This window comes from Mustela lutreola, chromosome 5 (genome assembly GCF_030435805.1).
Source record: "Mustela lutreola isolate mMusLut2 chromosome 5, mMusLut2.pri, whole genome shotgun sequence".
Classification (NCBI taxonomy): Eukaryota; Metazoa; Chordata; class Mammalia; order Carnivora; family Mustelidae; genus Mustela; species Mustela lutreola.
This window is the reverse complement of record NC_081294.1, coordinates 50,111,165-50,138,471: the sequence shown is the minus strand read 5'-3', so window position 1 is coordinate 50,138,471 and position 27,307 is coordinate 50,111,165. Positions and strand designations below refer to the sequence as shown.

Genomic DNA, 27,307 nt, shown 5'->3' with positions numbered 1-27,307 from the left:
AGAGCATGACAAACTGCTCGAAGCAGAAACTGACATAATCCCGTTAAGACCAGTTAGGGGCAGAGAATTTTGGATAGCACAGGAAGAGGAATTTTTCGAACCTCAAAGAATTTCCCATCTCTTTCTTTAGCATTAATGAAGCTCCGCTCAAAATTAGAACATTGATTTTCTCAAAAATACAAGTAATACTCTTAAGCTAATAATATTAATAATAATATACTTACTTTATGTATGTGATTTCATGTAATTCTTCCTAATAATATTAATTTAATATATTAATATATTAATAATAATATATTTACTTTATATATGTGATTTCATGTAATTCTTGCTTCACAAATTATAAGACAGCATTACCTTCCTCCATTTACAGATGAGGAAAATGAAGTTCAGGAAGGGTTAGTAACTTGTCCAAGGTCACACAGCTACTGTCACATCCAAAGTTCAAACTTAAAAGACTATCTAAATGCTGCTCAGTCATCTCTGGGCCCTATAATCCGGGAATTTTTATCCAGAAATTCAAGAGCCTCCAACATGCCAGGTCTAGAAAGTTTGTCATCCTTGGGATATCAGGGTCAACAATGGGCTACACTTTGCCAAAGCCAACGACCAAACCTCTCCTTGTCTTACTCGACCTTCAGCAGCAATGACCTGGTGATCACCTCTCCTTCCTGAAACATGTTCTTCATGTTCATGTTCATGTTCAACCATCACCTGGTTGTCGTCCTACCCCCTGCTTGTTTCTGCTCAGTTTCCTCTGCTAGCGGCTCCTCCACAGCTCACCCTTTAATCGCTAAACTCCAGATCTCTGCCCTTGGCCATTTTTCTTCATTTGATGATCATATCAGGCCCAGAGCTTTAAACTGTACCTGTATACTGATGATAACCAGATACATTCCTTCTCTCCCTACCTCTCCCCTGATCGTGTTTCCCTGTGGTGGTTGAATTGACCTTGTCCGTTAGTTCTGGATTTCCGCCCCAAACCCTGTCCTGCCCTTGATGTCCCCATCTTAACAAAGGACACTTCCTTGCACTTTGTGGCTCAGGCAAAAAATCTAGGCCTTGTCTTTGATCAATATCTTTCTCATGTTTCAGATCCAAACCCTCAACGAGTCCTGTTGCTTTGCCTTCAAATATGCCCCAAATCCAACCCCTGCTTACCACTTCTCCAATACCACATTAGCCTGAGAAATCCTCTTTTTTTTTTTTAATTTTCTTTAGATGTTATTTATTTTTTTTAGAGAGAGAGAGCACTTGTACATGAGCAGGAGGAGGGGCAGAGGGAGAGGGAAAAAGAGAGAGGATCTTCAGGAGATGCCCCACTGAGCTTGGAGCCTGATATAGGACTCAGTCCCACAACCCTGAGGTCATGGCCTGAACCAAAACCAAGAGTCAGATGCTCAACCAATTGAGCCATCCAGGCGCCCCAGTCATTTTTTTCTTCCCTGAATTGTAGTCACCTCCTTGCTGGTCCTTTTGCTTCTCCCCACACTCCCTAACAGCAGTCAGGGTGAGGGGGGCTTAGTTTGTACACAGAGAGCCTGATCTGGGTTCAAATGTTGGCTCAGCCGCGGGGCAATCCACTTAAACTGTTTCCCCATCTCTCAACCAGGGGTAATAAAACCCATGTCAGCACATTGTCTGAGTATTCAGTGAGACGTTCAGCCTGATTCCTGTCCTTTTGAGGCTCCTTGGCTTTCCTGGAGGCTGCTTCCCCCTACCATGAGCATCAGTTGATGCTGATGCTGGCTAGTAAACCACACAGTGCCTAATTCATCACGCTCCAGCTTCTTGAGTCTTGGCCAGCCTGTGGTGGCCACTGGGCACTTCTCCGGGCTCCATCGTGTGCTGTTGGTTAACCATCAGGGTCGGGCACCCAGGCCTGGGGCAGAGTTTCGAAACGTGAAGTGACATAGGGTTTGGCCGGCCGTGTCCCTCACTCCCGATAAAACCACTCCCCGAAGCGCCTATCCTCCAGACCCAGAGGGGAGCCCTGACATGTGCGGCTTACAACTGTGAGGCAAGATTTTGCTGTCACATCCTGGAAGAACCGAATTCTTGGTTAAGAGAGGAGGGGGGTGTGGTCAGGGCAGAGCCATTGTTCCTGAGGTCTACATCCTCCTGGGGGATTCCCAAACTATGAAAGCAAGAATTCTCATCCTTTGGAAGACACCAGACCCAAATACCCCAGGCTGAGGCGCCCTTGCCCTCTGGCGCCCATCCTCCCCTTCTCTCATCTTTTCTCCCTCCTTCCTGGAAGGCTGGGCTCAGACTGGGTGGTCTGAGTGCTGACTCTGCTCCTCGCTGGCCTTGTGGCCTGGGGTAACTATGAACCCTCCTCGGACCTCAGTTTCTCCATCTACAAAATGGGAAATAATCCCAGAAGCTGTGACCATCACAAAAATAATCAGCATCATATCTGAGAATGGAGAGGCAGCATAGGACAGCTGCAAAGACGACGGACCCCGGGGTTTGGGTCCCGTTCTTCTATGCACTGGCTGACCCACGAACAAGTTACCTGATCTCTCCGTTTCACTTGGAACATGGGGATCACAACTGTTGCTCCCTCGATGACATGCTGTGGGAACCAAAGGTGATGACACATGTCAGGAGCCTTGAACAGAGGCTGCAAACTAGGAAGTGCCCACACTGGCTGTCATTTCCACCCACTTCCTATGCCCTTCAGGAAACTGATTGTGCAAGGAGCCTGGGTCCCCAGGGAGGGAGGTCCCAAGGTGAGATGGAAGACAAACCCATTACACACTCCCTTGCAAGGAGAGTACATTGTAATTTTCTCATTTCCCAGGAGGCTTTGCAACAACTAGTGAACCAACTCCCAAAAAAGAGGCTGCTGGGACCTGCATGGGGCAAGTCTTCCCAGAGCTGCAAGGGAAGACCCTCAGGCAGGCACACTCTGTATCATCTACTCCTAACTCTCACGCCCCATAAACATGCAGAGCGAACTGGTTTCATAGCATCTGGCCTCCTGCCTCTAATCCATTCTCCATACGACTGCCAGAATATGCTGGCTAACATACAGCATTCAGCAGTGCCTGTCCTACTGCTGCTCCACAACCTGCCATGGCTCCCCAGGACTGCAGGAGAGAGTCCAAGCCCCTTATGGGGTCTTGAGATTTTCAACCAATTTACTGCCAGTCTCATTCTCTGCTGCTCTCTTTCCATACAACCTGCCTTCCCAACCGTCCTCCCTGCCACACACTATGGCCACTCTGCAATTCTTACTGCCCCAAAGGGAATGTCCATACCTTTGTGGTTTTTCTCAGTTGGTTTGCTCAGTCCGGGTTGCCCTCTCACCTCTGGCAAATGCCTCCTGATTTCTCAGGACCCAGTTTAAATGCCACCTCTTCTGGGAAGCCCACCCCCTGACTTGGTAAGTTAACACCTTACTTGCACTTCATACAAGTCTTTGCAAAGCCAGTGGTGCAGTGATAAATGCTTAACAACATCTCTCTGGGGAGGCAGGTAGGAAGAGAGTCATGATTTGGGGTGCTTACCAATCTCCATGGTGTAAACACTCTCACCTAAACTGAATTTCAAGCTACAGTGATTTAATATTCAGCCCGTGAATTTCCTACATATTTAACAATTGGTCCTCGCGAATAAGTACAAGGCGGCTCCGGCACAACAACATGAGACACTTTTTTCCGTGCTCCTTAGTGGATTCCTCATTCCCTTCAGATCAAATCCTGACCCCTCAGCAGAGATAACAGGCATGCAAACCGGCAAGTACAGAGACCCCAAGGCAAGAGTGGGCTTGCAGTGTCTAAGGTCTGTGCAGCTAGAGCAGAACTGTGAGGACTTGGACATTCTGAGCACACAGGAAGCTACTGGAGGGTCTGAGCAGAGCAGGAACACAATCTGATGTGTTTTCAAAGGATCACTGTTGCCAACACCAATCAGGAGCCAGATTGCTATCCCAGTCCCAAAGCTGACTAGAGGGGTGACCTCCGACCTCGGGCAGGTACTCTTCTCCTGGGGCGGTTTTTAGAATCCAGGGGAGCTGAAATCTGTAAAGTATTCAGATTTGTGCCTGACACGTAATGGGTACTATTTAAGTATTTGTTTAAAAAATGTCAAATAAGACAATCTGCAAACAAGGTAATTCCGCCAAATTCTACCTGTGGAGAACACAAGGACTGGAGTCAAGGATGGAAACAGAGAGACTAGGTAGGAGGTTAAGATGCAGGCAGGCGACGCTGGAGGCTTGGACCAGGGGCAGTGGAGGGGTGGTGCTGGTTGAAGGTCAGGGCAACCCGCCAGCAGCATTTTCTGGCTATATAAGAAGGGAATCCAAGATGATGCCCAGTTTCTTGGCTTTAGCAAAAGGAAAGCTGAATTGTTCATGGAGATGGGGGGATTATCATGGGAAGAGTAGGCATTGGGTAGAGAGTAGATGGGCTGGGGGCATGAACAGGTGGTCTTGTCATGACCGTGTTTTCCATGACACTTCAGCATGACCCACCACAACCTTTCCGAGAGGTATTAACGATTACCACATAGAGATAAGAAAACTGAGGCTCAGAGAGGGAAAGTAATCTCACCAAGGCCACACAGGGAGTAAGAAGGAGAAGGCTTAGGACCTGAGGCTGGCAGTGGCTGCAAAGCCCACGTGGTAAGCAATTTCTCTTTAAAGCCTGTGGGAACCACACCTGCCAGATTCAAGGACGTGGCCACGTGACATTACAAACAAACGGGTGTTAATCCATGCGGGACTCAGGAATGTGGTCTGACTTGAGAGGAGAGAGGTCAGTAAAGGCCAAGGCACGCCTTTGAGTCATGCTTTAACGAGAAACAGTAGCAACATGAATGGCTGCTTGCTGTCCTCATTTCACTGACGAGGAGGCTGAGACGTGCAGAGACAGAATGAGCTCCCCCACCAACACAGCTCCGGGGATGTGGTGGTCTGAACTGAACGGCACTCTGCCTGACCGAGCACCTGCATTCATGACCTCCAGACCCACCCCCTGACCTGAAGGGTCAATGGACTAATACAAGCACATGGAGGATTGGCACATCTCCCTCAGCGATGCTGGAATCAGTGGTTTGGGCCTCTCCTTAAGTTTCTGCTCTCCAAGAATCTGTAGAAGCTGGGGCCTAGAAGGACAGGAAGGGTTAGCTCATCAGAGGGCATGGGTGAGGGTTGTTCCCTGCCCCAGCATGCCCACTCACCTGCTGGCTCATGGCCACATCACGGGTACAGAAAGTGAGTGAGACCATGAGTAGCCCAGCCATCTGGTGAAGATGACACAAGACAAGACGGCTGAAGGCACTGGCAAGATGGACCTCGACACATGGAAAATGTGTGGCCAGATGCTTTGTGGTCATACACACAGAGGATCCCAGAACCCAGGATAGCAGGGGTGTCTGCAGTCTGGGGCAGCTCTTTGGTCTCAGGACCAAGGGAACCCAGCTGAAGTGTCAGTCTGTAGGACCCCAGTCCCCTCTTTAAGTCCTATGCTCTGTGGGAGTGGTTAAGAGCCCAAGGATCATAGTCGACAGACCAGGTTACAAGTCCAGCCCTGTAATCCCAGGGGGTGGGACTTAAACTCTTGGAGCCTTAATTTCTCCCATCTGTCAAATGGAATTGATGGTGGGATTCATGTCATAGCATCATAGAATTCAATGCCTCACTCCATACTAAGTGTGGAGAATGACGCCAGGCATGGACTTTGCATCCCAATCAGTGATAACTGCCATTTCCACCATTATGGGTGGAAATACTCTGACCATTTTTATTCTCCAAATTCCACCACACATTCAGCCTCTTAATTTCCTGGCACAAAGCTGCAACCATTTTCTCTTCATGCCATAGTATCATAGAATTCAATGCCTCACTCCATACAAAGTGTGGAGAATGACGCCAGGCATGGACTTTGCATCCCAATCAGTGATAACTGCCATTTCCACCATTATGGGTGGAAATACTCTGACCATTTTTATTCTCCAAATTCCACCACACATTCAGCCTCTTAATTTCCTGGCACAAAGCTGCAACCATTTTCTCTTCATGCCATAGTATCATAGAATTCAATGCCTCACTCCATACAAAGTGTGGAGAATGACGCCAGGCATGGACTTTGCATCCCAATCAGTGATAACTGCCATTTCCACCATTATGGGTGGAAATACTCTGACCATTTTTATTCTCCAAATTCCACCACACATTCAGCCTCTTAATTTCCTGGCACAAAGCTGCAACCATTTTCTCTTCATGCCATAGTATCATAGAATTCAATGCCTCACTCCATACAAAGTGTGGAGAATGACGCCAGGCATGGACTTTGCATCCCAATCAGTGATAACTGCCATTTCCACCATTATGGGTGGAAATACTCTGACCATTTTTATTCTCCAAATTCCACCACACATTCAGCCTCTTAATTTCCTGGCACAAAGCTGCAACCATTTTCTCTTCATGCCTCAGAATAACTGAGGGACTTCTCAGACCGACAAAGCAGGTGAAAGAGAGGTCTGGACCTTGTGTTTATAGGGAACAGATGAGCCGTTGCCAGAGTGGTTTGGATTTGGTCATTCATGCAACTATCCAATGACTCTGTATTGAGGGACCATTGTATGCAGACCCTGCTCTGTCTCCTGGGACCCACCGTGGACAAGATAGAGACTACTGCCTTCAAGGACTTCACGTTCTAGAGCAGCATCCCCCAACAGAAATATCACGTGCATGCCTACACAACCTTAGTTTTCTAGTAGCCACTTCTTTTAGAGGTGCAATAAACTTTCGTGATATATTTTATTTAGCCTAATCCCATATATACAAAACATAGTCCCTTCAACATGCAGCCAATATTAAAAATTATCTATGATATATTTTGTATTCCTTTTGTATTTGGTCTTGAAAACCCAGTGTGTATTTGACACACACAGCACACATGAGCTCAGACTAACCATATTTCAGAGCAGGTCTCCAGTGTGTGTCATGGTGGGGGAAGGAATGCCAGCTAGATTGGATCAGAAAGACAGTGAGGGCTGTGGGGTTGGGGGAACCAAAGCAAGTTCATTTCTGCACCCTGTATTTTAGCACAGAGGAGACACTGTGTCAGCCTTGGCTGAATGCATGCAGGGTGACTGCAAAGACCACGGTTTTGGGGGGGTGGCGGCAGGGTCTGGGGTTTCTATCCACTGACTGCGACATTCAGTGAGTTGCTGAAGTTCTCTGCGCCTCATGTCCTTATTTGGAAAATGGAAACCTAAGATTTGCTTCTTAGTGAGTTTTGTGAGGATTAAGTGAGTGAGTAGAGGAAGAGCACTCAGAACGCGAGAGGTCTTGCTCATGGTATCTGCATGTCTCTGTTCCGCTCACCCCTCCACCTAGGGCTGCTACAGCAAAGCACCACAGACCAGGAGGCTTCGAGCAACAGAAATTTGTTCTCTCACATTATTCTTCTTGAGGCCTTAAGTCCAAGAAGTCTTCCGGACCGTGCTCTCTCTGGAGGCTGGAGGGGAGAATGCGTCCTGCGCCTTTTCCTGGGCTCCTGGTGCTGTCCGAGGTGCTGGAGCTCCTTGGCTCCTGGATGCATCCTAACCTGTCTTGGCACAAGGCCTCTCCTTTCATGTCTGGGCTGCACAGGGCATTCTTCTCTCAGCATGCACCTGTCTCTGTGCCTCTGCTCTTCCTCTAAGGACAAGGGTCACATCGGATGAAGGGCCACCTTACTCCAGCATGACCTGATTTTCATCTACATCTTGATGACATCTGCAAAGACCTTATTTCCAAACAGGGTCCCATTCACAGATAACAGTGTGCTGGGACTTCAGCACAAATTATGGGGGAAAGCAGGCAACCCCACACGGGGTTATTGAGAGGATTAGACCATCCAGTGTGTCTAAATGCCCTGCTAGCTCCCAGATGCTCCCCCCTTGAGGCCACCTCAGATCTCTTCTGCCAGCACCAGGGACACAATGCTTGCCCCTTGGACTGATACCCGTGAGTTCTTGCCCCTCAGCACTCCCAGCTCTGACTCGGATAAATTGCCAGCCACAGGGCACATGACTTGAACTAGAAATGCATGGGCGTTAACTCTGCTTGCGGTGAGGGTGGGCCGCTGGGAATCCAAAATAGAAGAGAAGCAGAAAGTTCATTTCCTCTCCATCCCTTGACACCCCACAGGACACTGCGGGGACTAAGTTCCGTAAGCCTCACCAAGGCTATCTGGGGAGATGCAGCCATCAGCCAGGCTTGCTGCTACAGAGCTGTAGCCAGGGCAATAACACCCTCCGTCATATTCCTCTCCACCTGGCCCTGCTCACTACCCTTCCCTTCATGCCTGCTTCCCTGGGATTGCACTCCTCCTTATGATCAGGTTTGCTTTTCTACAGAACCTGGACTAAAATATTCAATAAATGGCAGTTCCATTGTCTTTCTGGACTCAACCCAACTGATGTAATCTCTAGAAACCTCTGATATACTCCCATTCTTAGCCAGTATTCTTCATGCTCTGATAGCACCATCTATACTTAGGTCTATAATAAGTATTACGGCTACTTGCATCCTTGCCTATCTCCCCCACCAGACTGTGACACTTTCCACGGACCACTCTCTGTCATTGTATCCTCAGCACCGAGCACTCAATTATTTGAAAACTGGAGTTTTGTGATTCGAGTCGTTAGCATCTGCTGATACCATGGGATGGGAGGAGTCTATAAAATCTCTCCCACTCGCATCCACCTTACCCCCGAGAAAATGCCTCTTCTATCTGCTCATTGATGCTGGAAATGCCTTTCCAAGAGTCAAGTGTTACAATGGGATAATATGTAAGATGTAAATATCTCTCTTAGACAAAATGCTAAGTCCTTAAATTATCACTAAAATGTAAATGATTGATGGGGTGGTTCTTTTCTGATAGAGGTGGGAAGTCATGGGGGGACAAAGGAGCATTTTATTCCATACCAAGTGGATATCATACATAGAGAAAAGAGCTCTGGCAATCTAAAAGGGTGAAGGGTATACCCTTCCCTCAAGTGAGCTCTGCCATTGATCTGTTATGGGGTCCAAAACTCCTACTCCCCCATGGATCAAGTCTATGATCAATAAAGGAAATCATAGATCAAGTCTATGATTCAGTAAGGAAAATTTCCCAGAAGTCAGAAGGTCTGGTCCTTTCACTGGCATTTCTGCTTGCTGGCTGTGTGATCTTGGGCAAAGACCTTTCCCCTTCAGTTTCCTTAAATTTAAAATTAAAATGATGGTGGTGACAGTGGTGATGGTGGTGGTGATGGTACAGTCTCTGGCTTCTTCATAGGGTGATTGGAAAAATCAACACACATGAACCTGCTTTCCAATATGTGAAGGAATTAACAAGTGTGAATAATTTACTATTTTTAAACTTGCAATAAAGATCTTGACAGAAGGACCACCCTTCACAGAAACCTACAGTTTTAGGAAAGAGTCAACAGGCAAGCCCTCTCTGTGTGACTCTCAGCTACCCACACTTGTGGGTGTCATTCTGCCTTCAGGGCCTAGGGTGCCAGGAGTCCTGCTTCTCAGCCTTTCTGCCTCTCAGGGGAGCTATCATCATCCCAGACATGCCCTCACCCACACTCTTTTCCTGCCCTCTGAGCCAAAAAGAATAGGATGTGGCCTTCAGGCCTTTCTCCTGGATTCACTGGGTTCCTCATAAATGTCTACAGTTCTGTCTGAGTTAGAAGCTACACAGAACTTGACTCTTGGCTCAGGTTTAACTCAAGGGGATGTTTGCTAGTTATCTATTTTTTTCTTCTGGCGGAAAGTTTAAATAAAGAAATGAGGAATGAAAAGGACCACAGTGTGAAATCAGAAAAGTAAAAGCCAATGCAGTGTCTCCCCCTGGAGCTGTTTCTATTTCTGTTTCTGTTCCTGTTGTTTCCCTAGGAAACACCCCAACATTTAAACTTTTACTTTCTAACTCTGGATTTGTCCTCACATAGTCTCATTTCTGCAAAGTTCATTAATTGAAGTAGTTACAAAGGTCCATCCAGGTTTGAGGGGAGAGAACGCTGAACCATCTCCTTCAACAGAGATGTGTCACGTCACAAAAATGTGCCATCAGGGGCACCTGGGTGGCTCACTTGGTTAAGCCTCTGACTGGACTTCAGCTCAAGTGATGATCTCAGGGTCATGAGATCAAGTCCCACAACAGGCTCCATGCTGAGTGTGGGGCCTGCTTAAGATTCTCTCTCTCCCTTTCCCTCTCTCCCTCCCCTCCACTTGTAAAAAAAAAAAAAAAAAAAAATGTTCCATTAGACAGGAGCATGTAGGATGAAATATATGTTGGTGTGGCCATCTTTGGAAAATACTATCTGCCACACTAGCTTTTTAATGAAGGGGAAAAAGTTCTCATTAAAAACTATTAAGCCAGGCTGAAAAAAAAAATTACATGTGAAGAAGTGAATGATTATAAGCATGAATATTATAAGAAAACAGCATGCTTACCAAAGCATCCCCTCAGAATATATTTTGATGGTAATAATAATGATGATGTTAAGTGCTTCTCAACCTACAGAATGTCTCTGCATCATGATCTCCTTGAATCCAGCAAGGGTGGGAAGCAGGAGCCTCCACTTGCCAGTTAAGGAGACTGAGGCTTTCAGCAGCAGGTACCTTGCTCCTCATCACACCCTGATTCATGATTCCTGACAGTCGTGGAGCTCGAACCCACGCCTTCTGACTCAGATTACGGTATCCTTTCCACATCCAACCAGCAGCCAGGTTGAGTGATAGAGAGCACACATTTCAGAGAGCTCAGTAGTTTATAAGAAACTTCTAGTCCAGTAATCTTTGAGTTCCAAACATGGCTTTGCTGCGGTTTGAGTGTGAGTAAATCACTGTCTGAGTCTCTGTCTGACCACCTGCAAATGCAGAGGATTACACTAGTGGGGGTTAAACTTTATCCTTTAAAAAAAAATGTTTTAAGCAACTACACCCCAAGTGAATCTTCTGAGGGTTTCTGCTCTATGAAACATCTATTCAAAACACAGCTGTTCTACCCACCGGAGCTAAACAGCAGCCATCCTGGGAGAGGATGGTGCACGCCTGGGGATACACTTAACAGAAATGCGTTCATTTGTCCATCATGAGGCTTTTACAAAAATGTTCATAACAGCTATGTTCCTACCACCAAAACCCTGAAACAACCAAAATGTCCATCAACAGTACCCAAAAAATCAGTAAGTTGTGATATTGTCAGGCAACAGCATCAAAGAGAAGAAGACCATTGTTACATCCCACAACATCGATGAATGTCTCAGATATGATTTTGAGTGAAAGAAGATATACTTTGAGTGAAAGAAGATATACCACAAAAGAGGATATACTTTATAATTCTACCTATATGAAGTTCAAAAACAGGTCAGATCGGAAGGTGTTGTCTTTGGTGAGGAAACAGCAGAGAACTTGGCCCCAGGTGCAGGGCATGCACTTGATGTTGATCTGGGTAGTGGTTACTTGGATGTATACATCTATAAATACTTGTCAGAGTTTCTCATTGAGATTCATGTGCTCTACAGTGTATAAGTTGAGCTTAAAAAAAAAAAAAAAAGAGGAAAAGCAAAGTGGAATTTCCCTGGCTGAAACAAACAAGAGGGTCTTAAAGACCCATCTGCTGAGCCTCTACCCACTACCTGCTACATCCACCCATCCCTTGGAGAATCTTAAGGGTCCATGGGACACAATTTAAAAGATCATGAGACTAAACCATTTCCAAGGACACAGAAGCTCTGACAGCATGACTCACCTTTAGGATTCAGTCTCAGACATCATCCCACAGGTGACAGCTGTTTCAAACACCCAACTTCTCCTTCCATGATCATTTTTGTCTTGCCCTCTTCCCAAAGCCCACATGCTGCCCCCAGGACCAAAGCCTCCTACTCACCCTCCCTAAGCAACCCAAAAAAGCCCAGACAAGCTTACCTCCTAGTGGTGAGCACAAGCTCCTAAGGTCAGTCACCTAGGTTCAAATCGTGACTCCTCACTTGTGGCTGGATGTATTTCTTCTTTGTACAGTGAGGTTAATTGTACAGACTCCATTGATTGTTAGGAAAATTAATTTAGTACATGGAGAACACAGTGTTACTACATCCTAGGAACTCAGTAAATGTTAGCTATTGTTCTGATCGTCACTGTCTACTCTCCTTCATTGTTTTCTTATGGCTAAATAATTATACTTAAAAAAAATAACAGTAATCTAGTAAAACACTTACCACATGCTTCATTGGACTTCTCACAGCGTACCCTCCTGGCTTTTTTTCTTTTAGAGGTGGGGAGGGTCAGAGAAAGAGAGAGAGAAAGAATCTTGAACAGGCTCCATGCCCAGCACAAAGCCCAGCACAGGGCTCAATCCCATGACCCCAAGGTCACGACCTGAGCCAAAATCAAGAGTCCAGTACTTAACTGACTGAGCCACCCAGGCATCCCAGCCCACTCTCCTCCTGAGTGGACTGAAAGAAGCTTAGTTTCCAAAGTCCCACAACTAATTAATGATGGAGTCAAGATTCAGACAGGAGCCCTTCTGACCCCAAAGTCCATAGGCTGAGCTCTTGGCTACCTTGCTTAATAAACCATGTAACAGTGTTGATAGAGCAAATAACTGATTCTAAAAGACTGAAGGTATACCAAGGCCACTGGAGTGATAGACTCTAATTAAACTGTGGAAGTTCATACAGCTGGTAAACCACATAGGTTAAGATTGGCACCCAGGCCTGTTTAATTTCTCCAACCCTCAATCAGTTCATCTATAAATTGAGACACTATTGTGGAATGTATTCAATGAGCTTCATAACTGTAGCCAAAAAGAAAGCAAAGTTATCCCCTGGGGAGTTCCAGTAGCATGAGATACTGACAGGGAGTGATTTGAGGAAGGGACCATAAGTCCCATCCATGCTTTCACCTGGTTCTTCCTCCAGTTCAGAAAGAACCTCTTATCCAGGGATAACCCCACTGAAGATTAGGGACTTTTCAAAAGACCAAACAATGCTTAAGTTCAAAATGTTAACATTGTCTGTGGTTCCTCTGTTCTCAATTTTAAAACAGTTGCTGAAAATTAATCTCCTCCATCGGCCTCCCTTCCTCTTCTCCCCAGGACAGAGCCTGGGAGAAGGCAGTTTTCATTTTCAAGTGGCCCATCTTTCTAATGCCCTCGAACCCTCAGTATTACTTTTTTTTTCCTACCTCATTCTGCCTTAAGACATAGCTATGCCTTAAGTGAGGGGAGTGAGGGTGACATCCTAGACTCCATGATTTTAGGACTCCCAGGTGGCCGCAAGGAGCAGGTGGCTGGAACCGTGACTCAGACTCAGAAGGGAAGGATTTGGCAGTAAATGTGGGTTTAAAAGGCCATATAGTCAGACACACCCGCTCTGAACATAATAACTCTTTCCCATCCCCAGAGGTAAGTAGAGTCATCCACACCCTCTTGCTCACTCCCACACAAATTATTGAGGCTGCAAGGTTTTCTGGGGACATCCCCCTCTCTCCCGTGGTGGTCACTTTTGATGGCCAGTGTACTGAGGTGGTACCCATCAGGTCTGGAAAAGGTCATCTAGTGACATGAGAAGATGTAAGCTGCTGGGGAAAGGCATACCGGCTGGGAAAATCGAGTCTCTAAAAGACTGACACTCACTAACTAAAATGGAATCCCGTTTATTAAGGAACAGGGTTTCAAACCCGAAAGTGTCTCTGTGCACCCTCAAACTCCCCTTTGCAGTGCTTAACATACTCTTAGTCCAACACCATGTACGCCCAGCTATTAAGGGTTATTCAGTCACAGTTTGGTGCCAGTAGGACTCAATCCCATGGATTTGAAAACTTTAAACTTATTTTTAAGCAATGGCTTTTTTCTTCCCACCACCCCCCATGGCCAACCCCGGACCCATACGCAAACATTGGACCTGCACCTCTATAGAGCTTGGCGGGACAGGAGCAGGGTCTGTTCTCACCACCCCGTCTCCTCCACCCAGGTCCTCTGGTGTTGGAGCAGGACAGAAGGATGGAAGGGCAGAGCTGCCTCCTTACTTAGCTGCCCAAGGGAAGGGACTGATCCTCTTAATTACATTGGTCACTGTTTCCCTGGATGACATGGACTGGTCCGTGGCACTCTCTGAGCAGCTGTCTCTCGTGGGCACATGTGCTGGCTTCCTTGTGAAGTGTTGTGGGGCCATCTCCTGCATAAGCACCTATGTAACACCAGCTTGAGCTCCAGCTGCCTCCCTTTCTTCTCTCCCCAACCAGAAGCAGTCCACCCTGTGCTCTGCTTCTACTAGAATCCTCTCATCCACTCAGAACCCACTTGGGGATCATGGCAGAGCACCTCAAGTCCCGCTTCCCAGAGTGTTTCTTTGACCCAGGGAGAACATACACATCCTCTCACCCCTGAGAGGCTGCAGGTCCTGATCTCCTGCCTCCTTCTCCAGGTCCCATTGGCTTCAGGTACTCTGCCTGTCCATGGCTCAGGAAACTGCAAAAGGAAAAATAATGTTAATCTGTTGATATTTTTTTAAAACCCCTCCCGAATCTTCACACCTTGATTTAAGTCTGTCAAGCACACACTCCTCGGGAGAAAGGCCTGGTAAAAACCCCAAAGCAGAGGTCAAGTCCCATGCCACGCTCTGTGCAGAGCACAGGGTAGCACGTGCCCCCTTCATGGGAGAAGTGAGCCCACAGCTCCTCCAAGGCAGGAACCCAGAGCCAGGACCAACCACAAGAATGTCAGCTTCTGAGAGGGCAGGAGACTGGAGGAGGATGCCAGACTTCCCAGCAAAGAGGATACAGGATAAAGAAAATAGGATAAGGAGTTTAAGTCACTTGGATTTGAAGTGCAAAGTGCGGGTGACTCAGCGATAAATAATGGCGTGGCATCTCACCCAGGGGTTAGCTTGTCAGATTAGCGCTCTGGGTAGAAATGTCAAAAGTTGAAATGTCCTGGAAGGCCCTTAGCATGCATGATTCCATACTGGAGACGCATTGTTCTCAGTTGGATCAGTCAGTGTTTCCCTAAATGTTCGATGGATCCCTGACTCCTTGTGGGACCATCAGCTGAAGCAGTTGAACCCCAAACACAACTCTTTAAATCTAGACCCACAGCCTGTGTGGTGAGACGCTCACACAACGAGAGACCCCATGGGAAGAGCGGAACCCCCCCTACTTCATTCCCATCTGATGCTCACTTCAGGGCACCCCCTAAAATTTTTTCATTTCCTCCTTTCTTCTCTCTCAAAATTGTATAGTTGAACATGGATAACTTCACTGCACCTACTACAAGATTCCCATTAAAATATATTGAAAAATATGGAACCCCTAGGTGGCTCAGTCAGTGAAGCATCTGCCTTTGGCTCAGGTCATGATCCTGGGGTCCTGGGATCGAACTGGGCATACACCTCCCTGCTCAGCAGGGAGTCTACTTCTCCCTCTCCCCCTGCCTGCTACACCCTCTGCTCATGTTCTCTCTGTCTCTCTCGCTTGCTCTCTCTCTCTTTCAAATAAATGACTAAAAACTTTTAAAAAAGGAAAAGGGAAGAAAAAGAGAAAGGAAGAGAAGAGAAGAAAGAAAAGAAGAGAAAAGAAAAGACAAGAAAAAAGAAAATGAAGGATGCTAACACACATTGCATCGGGATGCTATGGGAGTTAAGAGAGACACCATGACTGCAGAGCCTGGCATGGAGTGGGACTTCTTAGCTATCCATGAACCCTAAAATTCCTGCATAATTTTGTGTGATTATGAGAGCTTGAAATATTTGGGACATTGCAATTTATAGTATTAAATAGTATAATACTATTTAAAAGCATATCTTTGCAACACTAGTTGAAATATGTGGACCTCTACTGTCTATTAAATTAGCAAATACAGTGTTGGTGAGAATGTGGGGGAATGCACAAGCCTTCTCTGCTGATGGGAATATAAGTGGCTCAAACTCTGGGAAGAACTATCCAACAATATGTGTCGTCCCTTAAACATGACCAGTCTGGAGTGGAGAAGTCATGTGGTATCACTAGGTAGAGCAGAGATAGGAACAGAATGTCTGGTGGAAATGAAATGCAGAAACCAGGATGGATCCATGGCATTGGGGGATCTTCTTTAAGGAGTCCCAGAAATTCCAGGAAGGAGATATAAAGTGTGTGGTAAAGCAAATCAAGTCTTAGGTGATTATCATTTAGGTGTTAGAAAGAATGCTAACCCTTTAACGGGAGACACAGAAAATATGTCCCTCCAGCCAACTGTATATCTCTACCTAGAGGCCTCACACAGATCTTCAATTCAGCACACCCAGGATGGACCTCTGGACTGACGCACTGCCCACCCACATTGTGTATCTCCCAGCCTTCCGATCTTAACAAAAAGGAGACACCATCGTTTACTGACTGTTCAAGCACCAACCCAAGGAGTTATCCTTGATTTCTGCGTTTCACTTCACCAACACCGCCCCAGCACCATCCACAGCCCCGCGTCTCATCACTCAGTGGATCCTGGTTCTTCTGCTTCCAAAATATATCCCAAATCTAGTCACTGCTCTTGGTCTCCACTGCTAGGGTCTGATCGAGGCTACCATGATTGCCCCCTTGGACCAGCCTGGTCCATCATCTCACTTCTCCTCTTAATCATTCTAAGCCATTCTCCAGATAACAGCCTGATGCTCTTTTAAAAAGAGAAACCAGAATGTTAAGTGTATCTGAAGAGAACTTACAGATTTGATTATAGGTCTGAAATTACTCTGGCTTGAGCACAGAGAAACTCAGAGATGGAAAATAGGAAAGGGACATCAAGAATAATGGATGACAGGCTTAGAAGGACTAACATGCATCTTTTTAAAGCACTGGAGGGACAGAAGAGAAAGAGTGGAGGAGAGGAAATTTTCAGTGAGTTAAGAGTGGGTTATTTTCCAAAACTGGTGAAAGAAATTCATCTTCAGACTGAGGATCCCCATGAAATCCCAAATAGGATAAATAAGTTTAAGTCCACACCTAAGCACATTTATCAATAAACTGAGAAACACTAAAACAAAGACATGATATTATAAAAGCAGAAGAGAAAACAGAGGTCATCTACAAAAGATGGACAATTAGAGCTGAGACGACAACTGTAACTATCAGAAGCCACGAGACAGTCAAGAAGGACACACTCAAAAATTATCTCTTATAAACAAAGGCAGATGTTGTTTTCACACAACCACAGATTTAAGAGAATTTATTTTGAAAAAATTAGAGACCACCAATGTTTAGAGCAACAGTGTACATAATAGCCAAAATATGGAGAGAGCCCAGATGTCCATCAACAGATGAATGGATAAAGAAGATGTGGTATGTATATACAATGGAATATTACTCAGCCATCAAAAAGATGAAATCTTGCTGTTTGCTATGACATGGATGGATCAAGAGGGTATTCTGCTAAATGAAATAAGTCAGAGAAAGACAAATACCATATCATTTCACTCATATGTGGAATTTAAGGAACAAAACAGGATCATAGGGGAAGGGAGGGAAAAATAAAATAAGACGAAGTCAGAGAGAGACAAACCATAAGAGACTCTTAACTCTAGGAAACAAACTGAGGGTTGCTGGAGGAGAGATGGTGGAGGGATGGTGTAACTGGGTGATGGATATTAAGGAGGTCATGTGATGTAATGAGCATTGGGTGTTATATGCAACTGATGAATCACTACCCTCCACCTCCGAAACTACTAATATACTATATGTTAATTAATTAAATGTAAATAAAATTAAATTAAATTTTAAAAATAGAGGCCAACTTGAGCCATGTAATCAACCAGATTAAAATTCATCAGTTTCTTTCTGTTGTCTGTCTCTTGTTCCTTATCTCCCCCTATAGACACTCACACCTTCTCCTGTTCCTCCAACACAGGACACTAGGTCTTTCCCCTGTTCTTCCCCCTGCCTGGAGTGCTCTGTGCTTGCTCTTCTCAACCTCCAAGTCTCTCTTCAGAGAGGTCTTCAAAAGAGCCCCTCCAGCCACTATTATGATACCCTGTTCAATTGTGCTTACCTCCATCTGAAATTTTGTTGCTTGATTTTTTGTTGTTGTTGCTGCTGTTTACTTGTGTGTTATGTGCCCCTCTTCACACTAGAATGTGAGCCCCATGAGGGCAGAGGCCTGCCTGCTTACCTCATTCACTGTTTATCCTCAGCACCAGTGCGTGGGAAGTGCTCAGGAATTAGGAGGAAAAAATAGTGAGTGAATATCTGGGTCACGCAAGGTCATGGCACTTTTGCACTCCAGTATCCTCTGGCCATTTATTGCTTCGGGTCTGTGGCAGGAGGAGGGGCAGAGCCACTTGTCCTGAGGATGAATGCTTCTTGTCTAACTGTGGGAGAGCTCAGGATTCAGTCTGGGCCAGCAAACACACTGACTGCGGGATGAGAAGCTGAAGCTTCTGGATCCTTGGCCCACCTCTAGGTGATTGCTCCACATGCTTCTTGCCACCACCTCAATAGCACTATTACACAATTGTATACAAAGGACAAGAGTTAGCTTCATCCCAAAGGAACTTCTCTTGGGACATCTGGTCACATGGCTTGTAGGAAGTGGGTTAATGAATAAGCATTCAAAGAGGAAATGTTGAAACATTACTGGCCTGCACTGCAGAGTGAGATCCCTTAGCTTAGTAATCAAGGTGTTCCACTCCTCAGCCTCCTTGCAGATCTCAGATCTCTGTGGGCCTCAATTTCCCCATCTGTAAAAACAAGAAGAAAATTATCAGAGCAGTCCCTTCCAGGCCCCATGGTTTAACACGCTTCTCTTGGACAGGAGTTCTTTCTTCCAGCCAAATTGGTCTAATCACCGTCCTCTCTGTCCCCAACCTACACAGGAACTCACAGGAACTCAAAGGTATTCGCCTTTGATTACACTGGTTCTCTAGTAATAATGCTACATTTCTCCTCTGCTGTTTGAAATAATATACAGCTTTTAATGATCAAGGGAATTTCTATTCCCCTTCTTTCTTATTGGCTCCAACTCAAGGCATTTCCTTTTTATAAACCCTTGGGCATGTACTATCTCAGCTAGGAGTTCGTAAACCATAACTTGCGGACCAGATTCAGACTGTGGGCCAAATCTGTCTGTTTTTATAAAGTTTTATTGGGACACAAACATGCCACTTCATTTGCCTTCCGTTTAGGGCTGCTTTTTCTGCAAGACAATGGCGGGGTTGAATAGTTATTAACAAAAATAGTATTGCCCAAAATTTACTGTCTGGCTCTTTATAAAAGAAGTTTATCAACTCCGGGCCAATCCATGCTTCTCAAACTCGATCTTCGTGTATAAAGACCTAGGCTGAGATCCAAACTGGAGATATCCAAAACCACAGAGGAATATAGTGTATCTTCTTGCAGCATCAATTTTACTAGAAGAATGGGGGTAGGGGAAATGGTTAATGGAATATAAATGTGGACATTAAAGCAAATATATTTATACTACAAAATGGAATCCAAAATTTGGATGAAATTATAACTGAAAATCCTGAAGGTGACCAACACTCCAAGCTTCGGAAGTGCCGCTTTACATTGTTGCTGCTCCTCCACTGCTAAAATATTTAAGTATAAAATTGGGGGGGGACCCACCTATGCTATAAATTTGAAGTAAAAGCACATGAGTTTTTGTATTCTTGCCATTTCTGACACAGCACTTTACTATAAGACCTTCCGGAAGGAATGGGGTTGTTTATCAAGGTAAATCCTAAAATGTACCCCCACCCCATCAGGATGGTTAATGGGGTCCTGCCGACTTGACCTGAAGAGGTCTCATTGACTGTAGGGGGTTTATTAGTGCTTTGACTGTAGCTATGGCAACAAAAAAATCTAATAACATTTTGTTACATTAATAACGTTTGCAACAATGCAAACACAATTCAAACCAATTCAAACCACAAATTAGTTCCTTCCTCAGCTGAAGGCAGAATGAACCATAGCAGTGAAGGAGCAGTGACCTAGTTGTTTTATTTGGTTTTCCTTTTTTTTTTCCTTTCTTTTATTTATTAGCTTATTCATTTAGGGGGAGGAAACGGAAAATGAGATTCTATAAAGTTTACTCCAACCCTGGCTAACAACATCACCTCTGTTAGTGTCCCCACCCTCAGCATTTCCCTCACCCCAAATAACCCCTATTTGCAGAAAATGGTAATTACTGTTTTGTGTTTGATGTTGTTGTTCATCTTTGTTTTGTTTTTAAAAGGCAAACATCCCTAGGAAAGGACGACACAGAGATTACCAACCTCTTCGTAGGAATTGGGAGGTGATTTTGGGCACTGGGGAGGTGAAGGGAGTAAGACAACCCCAGACTGCCAGCCGGGTTTGGAAGATTTAAGGCCAACCCCAATTCTGGCATTGACCTGCAGGGTCCGCCTGGGTGAGTCACTTGTCATTTCTGCACCTTCATTTTTCCTTCTTGTAATACGAAAGTAGGGAGCTCGTTGACCTCCAGAGCACTTCCAGCTGTAAGATTCCACAGTTCAAGACAGCATAATTAATGGAAAGATCAAGGTCATGACTGCACAGGGAGGTCTCAAAAACATAAACCAGATTGGAAAAGGTTAGTTGCAGAATGACTTATACTGTATCCACCACCTAGTTTTTTAATTGAATTTTGGAGATAGGTAACACCGTCCATCCACATGGCTCAAAAAAATAATTTTAAAATACATTTAAAAGTCTTCCTTTCTTGGGGCGCCTGGGTGGCTCAGTTGGTTAAGCCGCTGCCTTCGGCTCAGGTCATGATCCCAGCGTCCTGGGATCGAGTCCCACATCGGGCTCCTTGCTCGGCAGGGAGCCTGCTTCTCCCTCTGCCTCTGCCTGCCACTCTGTCTGCCTGTGCTCGCTCGCTCTCCCTCTCTCTCTCTCTGATGAATAAATAAAATCTTTAAAAAAAAAAAAAAAAGTCTTCCTTTCTTCCTTCATTGCACTTCTTTCTTCCCACATACAAAGCTGTTACTCATATTCACATGCAAACATTCAGAGTTTCTTATGTACATACAAGCATGGATAGATAAGCTTATTTTCCCCTTTGCCACCCAAAGGCACCATCCTATACATATTCTTCTGTGCTTTGCTTTTTTTTTTTAATTCAATATGTATTGGAGAAATTTCCATATTAGCATAGAGAGTCTCTTCATTCCTTTTTCTAATTGAGATGCACCACAATTTATTTAACCAGCCCCTATTGATGGATGTGTGGATTATTTCTGGTCTTTTTATTACAAGCAATATTTTAATGGATAACCTTGAGCACATGTGCTTTTGAAAATGTACAAATATATCTATAGACAGATTTCCAGAAATGAAATTTCTTTGGTAATTTTGTGCATTTGCATTTTTGATGGAGATTATCAAATTGGCCTCTCCAGAGAAGACATGGATTCAGTAACTCACAATCAAGGTTGCAGTGTCTCTTTCCCCCACGGTCTCTTCTACACACTGCGGTACCAAACCATCAGTTTTGGCCAATTTCAAAGTTAAAAAAAATAGTATCTCAAGGTGATCTTAATTTGTATTGCCCTTTTGATGAATGAGACAGTGAGTTTTTTCTTGTTAACAGCAGTTGTGTTTTTTTCTCTGTAAATGAATACTTTTAGCCCTTTTTTTATAAATGTAAATGCTTAAACACAGCAGGCTGTAGATCACGTATGGCTGTGGACACAGAATGAAGGGTGGGAGGAACACTCCCTCTCCATAACCTCCACTGAGAAATTGGTTGCCTCTGGAGAGGAAGGGAAGGGAATGAGACAGGGGAGGGACTCGAAGGGGTTCCCACTGAGTATGTGACATTTTACGTCTTTTTTACAAAGACATGAGGGGCACCAGGGTGGTTCAGTTGCTCAGTCCCTTGAGCGTCTGAGTCTTGATTTGGGCTCAGGTCATGATCTCATGGTGGTGGGACTGAGGCCCGAGCTGGGCTCTGTGCTGGGCATGGAGCCTGCTCAACATTCTCTCTCCCTCTGCCTCTGCGTCTGTCCCTCCCCAGCTCTCTTTCAAAAAAGTAAAAATAAAAAAGCCATGAAGCAAATATGGCAGAAAGAAAACAGAAGAACAAGGAAGGGACAGAGGGAGGAAGAGAAAGAGGGGAGGAGGGAGAGAAGCTGGCAGGGAAAGAGAAAATGCGCTTTAAAAGCAATGGAACCTGAACTTGAAGTTGAGTCCTGCCACGCTTACTCTGTGGCCTTTGGCAATTCTCCTAACCTATCTCATTTTTAATTTCAACATCTATAGGATGTAGATAACACCTACCTTGCAGAGTTCTTGTAATGATTAAAGATAATCCTTGTAAAACCATGATTAGCACATCACTGTGGTTCAACAGTCATACTGGAATTGTAATATTAATTTGGTTCTTATTATTCAAATATATATAATGCTTCAAGCCAAAAGAAAGGCCTGGTAACTTTTCTTGGCTTAACTACCTCTTTTCCCTGTTGGGTTTCCCAAGCCGTCGTCTTGATGACCCCACGCCCCTGTCGTCCCTAGAAGCTGTCTGACAGGGCAGCCCCAGTGTGAGAGAGGCGAGGGTGTGGTCGCGGGCAGGGAGGGGGAGTTTCCTCCATGTTGCAAGCCACGTTCCCAAATGCTGTGACCTCTATTAGCACACAATGAGACTCTGGCTTCCCACTGTGGCAGCATCTAGAAAGTCCAACCCTAACTCACCCCTTCTGTAAGGGCAAACTGTGGTTAAGAGTCTTCCTGCCATCCCTCTATAGGGACAACCAATGAGACGATTACAACTTGTTCACTTGAAACCAGTAATCCCTGTGTCCTCAGAATAGCCATGTTCTCCCTCGGCCCCTAGTTTCTGTGACATCTTGGGGCTGTAGACCACCCCGGCCCACCCCACCCCACCCCACCCCACCCCACCCCACCATGTTATCGCAACCACTTATTGCCTCATTTCCTAGACAAAATTCCTCTGCTGTAAAGACCTTTTATCAGAATGGGAAAGATTCAAGCAGTGAACTTTGTACAGTCTTTCTTCTGCCTTTGGGTTATTTCCTGAGTTGAAATTGATTCTACTCTTTTTCATTATTTTGGTCCTAACACATCAGAAAACTAGACACTAGAGAAGAGAGGACAAGAGAGAGAGAAAGGGGAAATGAAAATGGCAAAGAAGGAAAGAAGAAGATTTAAAATAGATGGTATCTTAGCAGTGTAACATAGATGGCCTGGAGAGGAGGCTCTAGAAGTGACCTAAAGGTCCTCCTTGGACACCCCCAGGTCCCTGATTAGTGCCTGGACTGGGGAGATCCTCAAGTAACAGCTGCTCTGATAACATCTGGAAGCTTCACTGAGCCAGCAAAGACAGTATCCTTCCGTTATTGGCAGCAATGAGCCGATAAGAGCCCATCAATCAACTAATGAAAATTTTGGGGGAAACTATTATGATTATTCATGGCCAGAGAAGGTTGCTTTATCCTTGGCAGAACTGATCTGAAGGGAAATCTTAAGACACACAAGGTTGCATTTCTATGGCATTTGTGAGTCTTTCTCTCTTCTTTTAGCAACCTGTATACCGTAAAGCCAGGAAACTCTCTCTATAGCAACTTTCCCAGGCCTGCCAACATATTTACTGCTAGTGCCTCATCTAGCTTCTCTTCATCCAAATTTCCCTTTTGTTGGCCCTATTTCTCAGAGCTCTTTGCTGCGAGACAGCTACCTGCTCTGAGAAACCAATTTATGCTAATGATGTTGTGGTAGGCAAAATAATAACCCTCCAAAATAATGCCCTAATCCCCAGGATCTTTCCATCTTTAAAGGAGAATGTGTGGATGGGATTAAGGTTAAGGGCCTTGAGATGGGGAGAATATCCTGGATGATGCAGGTGAGCCCAATCTAAGTATATGGGTCCTTAAAAGTATAGAATCTTTTTCTGTTGAGTCAGGGAGATGAGAAGGGGGAAGAAGACTCGGGGACTTTGAAGACAGGAAGTGCGCAAAAGTCAAAGAATGTGGGTGACCTCTAGAAGCTGGAAATGTCTTTCAGTGAAAACCGGAAAGGAAACACGATTCCAATCCTACAGACACAAGGTATTGAACTTTGCCAACAATCGAAATGACACAAAGGAGCCCGATCCGTTCCTAGAACCTCCAGTAATGAACGCAGCCCTACTGACACCTTGATTTTAGCCCAGTGAGACCCATGTCAGAAGTCTGACCTACAGAACTGTAAGGTAATAAATGTGTGTTGTTTAAACCACTTTGTCTGCAGAAATGTGTTATTTTCTAACAATAGAAAACTAATTTAGATGCCAAGATGAGATTCGGTCAGCAGGACTTTCGGTCAGCTTACTTTCTGAAGTAACTATTATGCTATCAGGGGAGAAAAATACTCTTGTTCATGTTTTGGAACAGGCAGGTTGTTTTGTAATTCATGGCCATATCCTACTCCATACTCTATCACCTACTCCATAAATATTTATGGAATGCCAACTAGGTACCAGACACGTAGCTTCCTACACATACGCCTCCTTCTAGATCATGTCTACACAAGTGGTCTCAGTCTACAGCTACACAGCCAGCAAGTGGTCAAAGAATATTCACTGGGCATCTACAAGTATTAGATACAAGGGCAACTCAATTGAAATTCACTGAAAGGGTCTTTCCGTTGCCTGGGGAAGGCTGGAAAGCCTGATTCCAAACTGCAAAGGAAGGCTGGAAGGAGAGCATCCTTTTACGAATGCAGAAACTGAGACTCAGAGGGACGAACTGACCAAGTCACAGTGCTCCTAAATGACAGAGCTGGAGTTTTTGTCAAGTTTTCAATTGTAAAATACACATTACATAAAATTTACCATTTTAAAGAACACATACGGTTCAGTACTATTAAGTACATTCATATTATTGTGCAACTGGTCTCCACAACTCTTTCATGTTGCAAAACTGGAACTCCATACCCATTAAATAATTCCCCATGCCTCCCTCTCCCCAGCCCTCCGCAACCACCACTCTACTTTCTGTCTCTATGAATTTCACTATTCTAGATATTTCGTAGAAGTAGAGCCCTACCGTGTTTTTTTTTTTGTGCTCGGCTTATTTCACTTACCATACTATCCTCGAAGTTCATCTGTATTGTACCAATGTCAGAATTTCCTTTATTTTTTTAAGATTTTATTTATCTGTCGTAGAGAAAGAGAGGGAGAGCACAAGCAGAGGGAGCTGCAGGCAGAGGGAGGAGCAGTGTCCCTGCTGAGCAAGGAGCCCAATGCAGAACTCCATCCCAGGACCCTGTGACCCTTAACCAACTGAGCCACCCAGGTGTTCCAGAATTTTTAAGGATGGATAATACTCCATTGTGTGTATATACCACATTTTGTCCATCCAATCATCTATTGAAGGACATTTTTTTGCTACTGCAAAACTAATCCTATTATTAGTATTAATACTAATACTATTATGTTATGAACTAATACTAATACTAATATGTTATGAACTAATACTGCCATGAACATGGGTGTACAAATATCTTAGAGACCCTCCTTTCACTTTTGGATATGTACCAGTGGCACTAGAATTTGAACACAGATCTCTGACCCTGACATTCATTCTATTTCCAGGATGCCCCACAGCCTGGGTGAAGCTATGGCTTCCCATGCTGTAGCTAACCAAATACATGAAATGTTTTTCTCACATTCCCTTCTACAAAGGTCAGATGGAGCTCGTTTTGTTCTATGCAATTAAAAAGTAACGTGATGTGCTGCACTAAGACTAACTCCTTGGCACCATATGATCTGGCCCCTACCTACCTTGCTGATTCTATTTCCAAGCATTTGCTAGACATTGGTCATGCTGGTTCTGTTTCTATTGTTCAAACACACTGAGCTGGTTCCCACCTCAGGACCTTTGCATTTGCTGTGCTTTCTCCCTAGAACTTGCATAACTGGCTCCTCCTCATCATTTCCGTCTCAGCTCCAATGTGACCTCCTCAAAGAGGCCTTCCGAGACCACCCTTCGTAAAGCAGTACCTGCTGTCACCATCTATCACATTGTTCTATTTTCTTCATAACCAGCTAAAATTTCATGGTTGTATTCTAGTTTATAATCTGTCTCCCTCACAAGAATATAATTTTCACTCAGAGATCTTATCTGTCTCTTTCCCCCAATATGCCCAGAGCACAGAATCATGCCTGGCACATAGTTGGTGCTTATTAAATATTTGTCAAATAAAGAAATGCATAAGAATCTTCATTGCAAGATTGTTCATCATACCAAAATATAATGGAAACAGTGTCAATGTCTATCAGTGTGCAATGGTTAAGTAAATAAATATGGAACATTCTATGGCCATTGAAAAGAGTTAAGAGAAATTGTAATTATTGACAGAAAAGAATGACTTCAAGGTATGATTGATTTATTTCTAAGCAAGTTGCAAAATAGTAAGTATGCTATAATTCCAGTTTGATAAAATATCAAAAATAAATGTCTGTCTGAATGTCGGAACTATACTTATGAGCCATCATGCCTGGGGAACAAGACCGGAGACAGAAGAGAGAGATTTTCCTTTCACGTCACACACCCTGTATTGTCAAAATGTTTGACAATTAGCTTCAATTGCTTTGGCGATGAAAAAAATATATTACTATTTTTACTGAACTGTTCAGGAGAAAAGTATACTGTGCGTGCAATTTACTTTGAACTATAAAAAAGATAAGATGGATTGATCGATGGAGAGTGGACCTGATGGTTGGACTGATTTGGGATAAAGCAAGGATAGCAACAGCTTCCTTGTAAAATCCAGATGTGAATACATGCATGGTCACGGTACAAGTTGTTCAATTTTCTGTATGTTTGAAAATGTTCATCATAAAATTGGGGGGGTGGAAATCTTACTTATCCAATGCACATTTCTCCAATGCCTGTTACGTGTCAGGCACTCACTGTCAGTTTTGTTTTTATGCTGCTGGAGGGTCACCTGAATGGCATTGGCCCAAAGGCCATCTTCATGTCCCCTCTCCTTCATTCGTTCTACTGCTTATTCCACAAGCCAGTCCACCGCCCTCCTAGCATCCTAGAAAAGTAAGACCCATCAGCGCAGCTGTGTCCAAACGGATTTAGGGTTCCCTGTATTAAGGAGCCCCGTGTGCCAGGTGGAGCCCAGATCAGCGTGTTAAGGAATCTATCTTGTTCGAGCGTACTTCAGGAAAAAAGCACACTCAAAACAGCTGGAGAGAATCAGAGGCGGGGCTGTACACAGACGTGTGGGCAGAGTTCCGGAAGCAGCTGGGGATGATGACACACCCAGGGTTACCATCCCACCTCCTTAGGTCTGCAGGAGCCAGGTGAAGGTCAAGTTCAAAGAGCTCAGGCC

General features: G+C 44.7%; 1 long non-coding RNA gene across 1 annotated transcript; it reads right to left on the bottom strand.

Annotated features, from left to right (window-relative positions):
* Positions 1 to 2,517: 2,517 nt before the first annotated feature.
* Positions 2,518 to 14,464, bottom strand: LOC131831347 (uncharacterized). Its single transcript, XR_009353607.1, has 3 exons — positions 13,184 to 14,464; positions 12,217 to 12,263; positions 2,518 to 2,578 (listed from the first exon to the last, which is right to left on the bottom strand). It is a non-coding gene; the product is annotated as an uncharacterized LOC131831347 (long non-coding RNA).
* Positions 14,465 to 27,307: the final 12,843 nt, after the last annotated feature.